Raw genomic sequence first — 10,956 nt, 5'->3', positions numbered from 1 at the left:
TACATGTATCTACTCCCTGTATATATATATATATATATATATATAAATAGTTTCACATATGAAAACAACACTACACAAGTGTTCCCTTTGCTATAAAATGTACATACATTTCATGATTAGTTGTGACATTTATACATTTGTATATTAACAGTTAATTATACAATTATATATAAGATACAAAACACAATGTGTCGCAAGTTCTGCGAAGTGTTAATAATACCGTTAGCCACGAACAAATTCGTTTCAAATTATTACCGTTTTAAATAAAACCATTTGACAAACATATGTCGTTATTTTCAGTTTACATTCTTCCTTCATTTTTTCAAATGTCAACCTGATTATTGAAACAGATAATGTAAATATTACCAAGAGACGGAGAAGGTGAAGTGACACTGAATAACTTTTTTGTACATCACACACCCACTCAACTGACAATCTATCATTCGATTTTATACACAGAAACATTTCAACGCCAATAAATCAAACGAATAAACACAGACATATAAAAAAAAGTAATTGTATATCGAAGAATGGTAATAAAGAATATATATCATAATTAATAGTCTTGGAATCTTATGCTCTAAACTAATATGTAATCAAATGTCTAATAATCAAATATTTTGATGTTTTTAATGATTGTAAAATGACATTATTTATGTTAAGAAATGGTATTTGACTCAAGGCTGTATTTTATTGTTAGATTATCAACTCTGCAAACCTTCCGCTTACAAAAGTATCAATAATGAGAATTGTCACAGTATTAGACATTTATTTTCCTGGTGATGTTTACTGTAAAACAAGCTACTCATTGCCTAACTACGGAATATCTTGTACATGTACATATTTCATGACTGTCGGACAAAAATTAATGGTGTTGGTAGAGTTGTTTTAAATTCTGTTTATTCACAAACAAAATCGTAAACTTATATAAGTTATCTGTTTAGCTTTGTATTTGCTTCTTTAATAGCTGGTGCACTTGTTGTTTATAATCCATTATTAAAAGAAACATTTTTTTTTATTATTATTTGTAAACTTTTTATCATAAACAATAAACTATTCACCGTTTTACATACATTGTTTTGTTAATAAGTTGACATAATTTTAAATTCCTTTGTAACATACTTTCATTAACTCTTATTTCTCTTGACCAGTTTCCATCTGCTTCTATTTCAGCTTCAGGATAGATTGACATGAACGATACTTCATAAACGAAATGTTATAAATTGTCTCTTTTCCATCGACAAAAACAAAACAAAAAAATAGCTGACTTTGTTCTTCGGTGCTAAATATTTGCACTTTGCATTAAATTCCAAAGACAAGAAATGCGAATGCACTACGACTTCCGAAAAACATTATACGACTTTACGTTTGGAACGTCTCGGGTTTTAGAGTATTTTCTCATAAAATAGAATTATCTGTTTTCGACAAACAAAAATTATCTACGAACCAAAGGCTTAAAAAAATGATGATGTTCTCGGCATTGTGAGTAGGTTTGAAAGGTTGTTGCCTGCTGTGTGTTGGTCGTGAGAGCGAATCTTTAGATATTTGGCAGAGTGTCTGATAGATTTGATGCTATATATTTATATAGCCCCGTCGACCTATGGCGCATAATTAACATCAGTCCGTTTCTGCCATTAGATGAAACCTATGACAGGATGAGAATATATTTGTCTTAGCTTTCGTTCATATCCGGAACATATACGTCTTCTCCTTTCATTTGATATCCGAATACGACCTAAATTTCCTCTCAACATCGATTTTCTATTTGAACCTCGGGACAGTAAACAGAAATTATTGCTAAAGCCATTTCCTACTGCATCTAGAGGGCAATTAGTAAAATGAGTCTAGTCCTCCAACCCGTACGTCATGGCACATCTCTCATCTTGCACAGCAACGAATTATTTTAAAGAAGAAAAAAAACTAAAAAAACTAAAACACTAAATACCGAGCCGTCAACGTTTGGGCTGCCACGTTTTCCTCTCACTCTACAGTAGCATCTTTTAACATTATTTTCAAAAACCAGCAAATGTCATTTTTTCGACTTGAAAAATAGAAGTTGAAATTGTTTTGATGTTAGTGAAAATTGTGTATCAGTCATCCACTCAAAATCGTAAGTTATTTCCACTATTTGTGCACATTTGTAGAACATGGTTTTGGTCGTTTGTGTAATTATGTATATATGAAAATACCCTTTTTCTATCCTCAACATCCATCAAAACCACAACCTAGGGTGATATATATCATGGATTCCCGTTGTAACGGTATCATGTGTCGCCCTGTGTGAGAACCGGTATGTTCAAACACAAGTCATGGTCCTTGCCACGCAAGGTGAGATGTGTGCTGGTTATTGATGGCTAATGAGGTGGTCTTTGATTTGTTTTCCCTAAAAATGACCTTAGTAATTCGGTCAATACCCTTGCGATTCATTGTCCGGACGGACATTTGCTCCTTAACAATGGAAATAAGGTTGACGAAAACATTTAGATCCACAACCCAACAAGGCCAATAATCCTATTGTCATACACCAAAAGCGGATAGGGGAGAGAGCGTCTGGGCTTATTACCGGTGTTTCTGTCTGTAGCCATGCATTAGTAATATACCTACACTTGTCTCGGGCTTAGCACAAACAGAAATTCAGTAGAAATCAATTGTTTTCTTCTTTATGCTCATATAATATATATATATATATATATATCATACTGAGTGCATAACCTAGAGATATGATTGGTATCGGCTGTATTACAGAACTGAAGAAAATGAATTATATAATTTTAATCTTATTTGCTGAAAAGAATTATTGTATTTCATTCCAAAGGCAACTTTCTTAACTTGTTTTTATTTCGAAAGTGATAAGTATCAAATATTGAACGGAACTTTGTTCCATCTTATAGATACTAGAAATACGTTATAAGGAATCATCTTTTTAAAAATTAGTATTTTCGATTAAAAAACAGACATAGTATGATATAACTACACGTTATTTAATTCCGTCCACTTAGGATTCGTCTAAGGTTTTAAAGGTCAGCGGAATGAAATCAACGTCTAAAGCTACAGTTGAAAGTAAGATGAATTAAAAAATATTTTATAATAATAACTCCAAAAAATGATAATTAAGAAAAATATCATCGAATATCAATAAACATAAAATATCTTTTAAGGTCAATGAACACAACAATATCTTCGAATATCAATGAACTATAATATATCCTCTTCTGTAACAGTTCTGTTATTCCAAATTAAATACATATATATTTATTTGTTTATTTCATTTTGACAAAAAAAAAAATGCGTACAAGAAAAGGATGAGTTACTTATATAACAAGTAGTCGCGTTTACTTACATATATTTTCATTTGTGTAAAGGTAAAGACATATATTGATGGTGAAACCAAAAGATAATATATATATTCTGTTCACACCAATCAGTCAATACTACAATGACGACTGACTAATAAGCAAAGCAGTAAAGCTTTCAAACCCTGACAACTTCAACAAACATTTCATACTATAACACAAAATATATGTTTTAAAAAATTAAAGAGTTCAGGCAAAGATTGTATGATACAGTACATTTTCATTATATTCCTCACCTAAGCTTAGCTTATTCTCAAACACCAAAACATTACCAAGCAGAGTATACATAGCAGCAGAGACTTTTAATCAGAGAGAAAAGTTTTTAACAAATTTTAACACCTTATAAAGTTTAAACTTCCAAAACAGGTCAGAGTTTTCCTTGCACAGCCTGTGGCAAATCCTGGATATTTGTACAGTCACTGACGATCTTATAAAGGTTTGAGATTTTAGTCAAACAGTTAAACATTGTAGACCGGTTAAACATTGTAGACCGGTTAAGCATTGTAAACACAGTTAAACATTTTAAAACATGTAAAAACACATTTAAACATTGTAAACACACAGTTAAACATAATAGTAAAACAGTTAAACATGGTAGATACACAGGTTTACATTGTAAACACACAGTTAAACATTGTAGACACACAGTTAAACATCGTAGACACAGCTAAACATTGAAATGACACTGTTAAAAAATCGTGGACACAGTTAAACATTGTAGAGTCACAGTTAAACAATGTATACACAGTAAACATCGTAGACACATTAAACATTGTAGACACACAGTTAAACATTGTAGACACATTAAACATTGTAGACACAGTTAAACAATGTAGACACATTAAACATTGTAGACACAGTTAAACAATGTATACACAGTAAACATTGTAGACACAGTTAAACATTGTGGACACAGTTAAACATTGTAATGATAAATTTAAACATCATAGACAATTCGTTAAACATTGCAGACACCTAGTTAAACATTGTAAAAATACATTTAAATATTGTACACACATAGTTAAACATAATAGTAAAACAGTTAAATATTGCAGATACACCGGTTTACATTGTAAACACACAGTTAAACATTGTAGACACACAGTTAAATATCGTAGACACAGCTAAACATTAAAAAGACACAGTTAAACATTGTAGACATAGGTAAACATTGTAGATACACAGTTAAACATCGTAGACAAACAGTTAAATATCGTAGACACAGTTAAACATTGTAAAGACACAGTAAACATTGTAGACACACAGTTAAACATTGTAGACACAGTTAAACATTGTAAACACACGGTTAAACATCTTAGACACACAGTTAAACATTGAAGACACACAGTTAAACATTCTAAACACACAGTTAAACATTGTAAACACATAGTTAAACATTGTAGAGACACAGTATAACATTGTAGAGACACAGTTCAGCATTGTAGACACAGTTAACCATTGTAAACACACTGTTAAACATCTTAGACACACAGTTAAACATTGTAGACACACAGTTAAACATTCTAAACACACAGTTAAACATTGTAAACACATAGTTAAACATCGCAGACACACAGACAGACAGTTAAACATTGTAGACACACAGTTAAACATCTTAGACACACAGTTAAACAGTGTAGAGAAACAGATAAGCATTGTAGACACATTTGAACATTGCAGACACAGTTTAACATCGTAGACACACATTTAAACATTGTAGACAAAGTAAAACATTGTAGACAAAGTAAAACATTGTAGACAAAGTTAAACATTGTAGACAAAATTAAACATTGTAAACAAAGTTAAACATTGTAGATACACAGTTGAACATTGTAGACAAAGTGAAACATTGTAGACAAAGTAAACAATGTAGACAAAATTAAACGTTGTAGACAAAATTTAACATTGTAGACAAAGTTAAACATTGTAGATACATAGGTTAAAATCGTAACCAGATAGACACACATTTAAAGATTGTAGACACACGGTTAAACATTGTAGACAAAGTAAAACATTGTAGACAAAGTTAAACATTGTAGAGACACAGTTAAACATTGTAGAGACACAGTTAAACATTGTAGATACACAGTTAAACATTATAGATACATAGTTAAACATCGTAGACACACAGACACACATTTAAATATTGTAGACACACGGTTAACGTTGTAAACACACAGTTAAACATAGTAGACACACAGACAGACAGTTAAACATTGTAGACACACAGTTAAACATCTTAGACAAACAGTGAAACATTGTAGAGACACAGATACGCATTGTAGACACATAGTTTAACATCGTAGACACGCATTTAAACATTGTAGACAAAGTAAAACATTGTAGACAAAGTTAAACATTGTAGACAAAATTAAACATTGTAAACAAAGTTAAACATTGTAGACGAAGTTAAACATTGTAGATACACAGTTAAACATTGTAGACAAAGTAAAACATTGTAGACAAAATAAACAATGTAGACAAAGTTAAGCATTGTAGATAAAATTAAACATTGTAGACAAAGTTAAACATTGTAGATACACAGTTAAACATTGTAGACACACATTTAAACATTGTAAACACAATGTTACACATTGTAGACACAGTTAAACATTGTAGATACACATTAAAACATCGTAGACACACAGTTAAATATCGTAGACACAGTTAAACATTGTAGAGAAACAGTTAAACATTGAAGACACAGTTAAACATTGTAGATACATAGGTTAACATCGTAGACAGACAGACACACATTTAAATATTGTAGACACACGGTTAAACATTGTAGACAAAGTAAAATATTGTAGACACAGTTAAACATTGTAGAGACACAGTTAAACATTGTAGATAAAGTTAAACATTGTAGATACACAGTTAAACATTATAGATACATAGTTAAACATCGTAGACACAAAGACACACATTGAAATATTGTAGACACACTGTTAAACATTGTAGACACAGTTAGACATTGTGGACAAAATTAAACATTGTAGACAAAGTTAAACATTGTAGACACACATTTAAACATTGTAAACACATTCATAAACATTGTAGACATCGTAAAACATTATAGACACATAAAACATTGTAGATAAAATTTAACATTGTAGACAAAGTTAAACATTGTAGATACACAGTTAAACAATGTTGACACATTTTAACATTGTAAACACATTGTTAAACTTTTAAGATACAGTAAAACATTTAAGATACACAGTAAAACATCGTAGAAACAAAGTTAAATATCGTAGACACAGTTAAACATTGTAGAGACACAGTTAAACATTGAAGACACAGTTAAACATTGTAGATACACAGGAAAACATCGTAGACACACAGTTAAATATCTTAGACACATAGTTAAACATCGTAGACATACAGTTAAATATCTTACACACATAGTTAAACATTGTAGACACACAGTTAAACATTGTAGAGACACGGTTCAGCATTGTAGAGACACATTCAAACATGGTAGAAACACAGTTAAACATTGTAGACACACAGTTAAACATTGTAGAGTCACATTTAAACATTGTCGACACACAGTTAAACATTGTAGACTCACAGTTAAACATTGTAAACACATTAAACATTGTAGACTCACAGTTAAACATTGTAGACAAAATAAACATTGTAGACTCACAGTGAAACAATGTAGACGTAGACACAGTTGAACATTGTAGACTCACAGTTAAACATTGTAGACTCACAGTTAAACATTGTAGACTCACCGTTAAACATTGTAGACACATTAAACATTGTAGACTCACAGTTAAACATTGTAGAGTCACATTTAAACATTGTCGACTCACAGTTAAACATTGTAGACTCACAGTTAAACATTGTAGACACATTAAACATTGTAGACTCACAGTTATACATTGTAGACACATTAAACATTGTAGACTCACAGTTAAACATTGTAGACACATTAAACATTGTAGACTCACAGTTAAACATTGTAGACACATTAAACATTGTAGACACACAGTTAAACATTGTAGACACATTTAACATTGAAGACACAGTTAAACATTGTAGAGTCACAGTTAAACTCTGTATAGTCACATTTAAACATTGTCGACTCACAGTTAAACATTGTAGACTCATAGTTAAACATTGTAGACACATTAAACATTGGAGACACAGTTAAACATTGTAGACACACAGTTAAACATTGTAGACACACAGTTAAACATTATAAACACACAGTTAAACATTGTAAACACACAGTTAAACATTTCAGACACACAGTTAAACGTTGCAGTCACAGTTAAACATTGTAGACACAGTTTAAGAGTGTAGACACACAGTTTAAGAGTGTAGACATACAGTTTAAGAGTGTAGACACACAGTTTAAGAGTGTAGACACACAGTTAAGCATTGTAGAGACACATTTGAACGTACGTTGTAGACACAGTTAAACATTGTAGACACAGTTAAACATTGTAGACACTGAGACATCAGAGTTGGATATCAGGTCATGACCTTTAAATTTTGAAGCGTAGTTGGAAGCCGCTCCGGTAAAAAAAACTTTGTTTATGTACCTTATTTGTCAACAGGAAACATATATATATATATATCAAGACAACCTTTTGGTATATATATACATTATGAAAGGTTTTCGAATAGTCAATCTGCAAACAGTTGATCATCACATAATCTGAAAAGCATCGATACAGTTAAGTAAAAAATGTTTTTCTTTTAAAAAATTTGAGAGTAAGAAAACAAGTATTGGAAATCTACATCACAACGTTCTTTTATTCTTCTTAAGATTGAAATAAATATAATTCTTTCTACAGAATTAAAAAATGAAATACAGTAAAACATGCTTTGAACATATACAAAGATAATAAAGAAGCCTTTTGAATCGTTAAGTTTGTCATCTTTAACATACTATTGCGAAACAATGGTTTTTCAATCCACGTTGGAAAAAAAACCTTTCCTCATCAGTATCTGCATTTAATCTGTGGTATTTCAGAATATACAATAATTAAGATATATGTGTTTTTTGTGTATAAAGCTTTGGAGGACCTACAAATCCTCCTTGATTCCACGGAGAACTCTGGTTGTTTGCTACATGTGATACCGGAAGAGCTATTCGGAGCACCTCGTCTCTCCTGTTTATTTGGGTTCATTGATCTACTTTCGTTTGATGTTCCTGTTTTGTCTCATAGTCTTGACATCTGAGTTTCATTTTTTCGTATTATTTTATTATATCCTGATCCAACAACAGAACATACTTTATGTACTATCGGAGCTATTATATATTTCCAAATTTAAAAATGTCCATTTTGTATTAAAACTATCAAACTTTTAAATTATTAAAAGTTTTATGAACACCAATATAATTTCTTTTTTTTAATTTCTACATAGAAAAAATTAATATGTCACCAACTTGAAACTTAATGAAAAACATTTTAAACATATGTTTATTAATTATTTTAGAACTGATATATTTATCAAGGCATTGACTATTCTTTGATGGTAAAATATAAATGCCTAGACAAAGGAAAAGCACGTGTTTCCAGTAATAATAAATAGTGGATTTGTGTTTGCTTATTTTTTTAAAACAGATATATTCATCGAAACCAAAAATATTAATGATGGCAAAGACTTTTTGTATTGAAGAGCGTCTTTCAAATGAAAAGGATTAGAGAATGTAGGTTCAGTGTCTGTAGAAGGTAGGCACATAAGAAACAATATTATAAAACAACAAATAGCATCGCTCAGTTTCAGCAGCCAGAACCTACATATAATCATTACTAACAAACATTGTTACTGAAAATATAATACATTAAATATGTTCATAGTAGCACATTTAGTATCACTAGATAAACAAAACCGTTGAAAATATATCAGCTTTAGAAAAATATTTCTAAAATTGCATCAAAAAACACTAAATCCAATTGTTGTGTCATTATCCTTCCACCCAAACACATTAGAGAACTCTATAAACTAATTCCAAACATACGCGGGATATTGGTCGGCTTGTTTCGGTGACAATTTGTCTGTTTTTTAATAGAGCTATACGGCAGTTAAAACAGAAAAACGACGTAGATAGTCCTTAACTAAGTGTAACAGCTATTACTGTAGATATACAATACAGATACTTGATAACTCTGTCTAACCCGTATGTCTGGCGTTGCTATATCATTTCTGTCTCTGATACCAAATGTTGTACCCCTATGTATGACATCTCCATCGACGTCTTCTAAATCCCCAGTGTGATTGTAATATCACGCTCAAGATAGGAGGACAAATCAATGTTTATTTCTCTAAATGTTGATTATATTTGTTTACACCTCAATAATAAGGCCCCGCCATGTTTGTTTGAAATCTGTATAATTAATTATGGCCGGCGCCTGTAGCCTTGCCTGGAGCATATGAATGGTATAAATCACTAAACTCTCTCGTTGGTATTGTCATGCCCGACATCGCCATTGTCATCGACAACGTTGATAACTTCATCATCAAAGTTGGATTAGCCTTGATTAGAGAGGTCCCTGTCGATATGTCACGTGATAGAATCAAATATGGCGGCCAACCGTGACCAAGATGTTCCAAAGCCGGAATAGAGACTCCCTTAGGTGCCTCCAGCGTCACTATCCTCAAACAAGCTACGTCAACTGACGTCACAGCTGAATGTAACATATGTCTTGGTGTTTGTAGACCTAACACACAACAGTGGACACTTTGCATGACTCTGTTCGCCATATATATCACATTCATGTATCTTTAAATGTTGTTGACAAACTTTAGAAGCTTATTTAACCCATTTAGTCATTAAATGCCAAAGTATGTTCTATTACGTCATGAGATAATAAAGCGGACATAAAGTGTATGCTCTTTTGTCTGTCCGTCCGTCCCTAATAAAAGAATGCACATATGGTTTCTAATAGCAATCAAAAAAAATGGCGCATTATTTAGATAAGATTGATAATAGTTCATCAATTAAAAGTTTGCAATTAAAAAGTTCTTACGAATTATGATTTCCATATTTGATTAAAGTGCCCGGCTGTCCATAGCCACATACTTCAACACCTAATAAGTCCATCCAACTGAGCATACGTCAGAAGAATACGATTCAGTCTCACCTATTTCTATGGTAGAGCAATAGGTTGTAGTGTATCTAAATGTGATATAACACGTTTGGTTGCGTAAAGAAATGCAGTATTTTTTGGAGTTTGAGCAGAGTCGTCTCCCATTTTACACGTGAAAGACAAATTGAGAAAGATTCTGGCGAAAGGTTTTCCTACTTTTAAAGCGTAAAAAATAAGCCAAATGTTTTGTAAAGAGCTATATAATTGTTTCTTAATCGCTAGCACGGCACCTCTCATTTGTTATTTTATAAAAATCATAGTTTAGTCAGCTATAAATTTTCAAATAATAATATATATCAAGCTGTTTTTTTTTAAAAAAAACAGTATTCATGAATGTACTTTAACATATACTATAATGAATAGGTTCCCTATCATCACTGAGTATTCAAACCCACTGAGTCGCCGTTTTAAATGACAAATTAAACACACTCAACCATGCACGTGAATCAGTAGAGGTAAAATGTGTACAGGTAACAGTTTCCAGGCCCGGT

The sequence above is a fragment of the Mizuhopecten yessoensis genome, unplaced genomic scaffold (assembly GCF_002113885.1).
Source record: "Mizuhopecten yessoensis strain PY_sf001 unplaced genomic scaffold, ASM211388v2 scaffold2779, whole genome shotgun sequence".
NCBI classification, from domain to species: Eukaryota; Metazoa; Mollusca; class Bivalvia; order Pectinida; family Pectinidae; genus Mizuhopecten; species Mizuhopecten yessoensis.
This window is presented reverse-complemented; position numbering follows the sequence as displayed.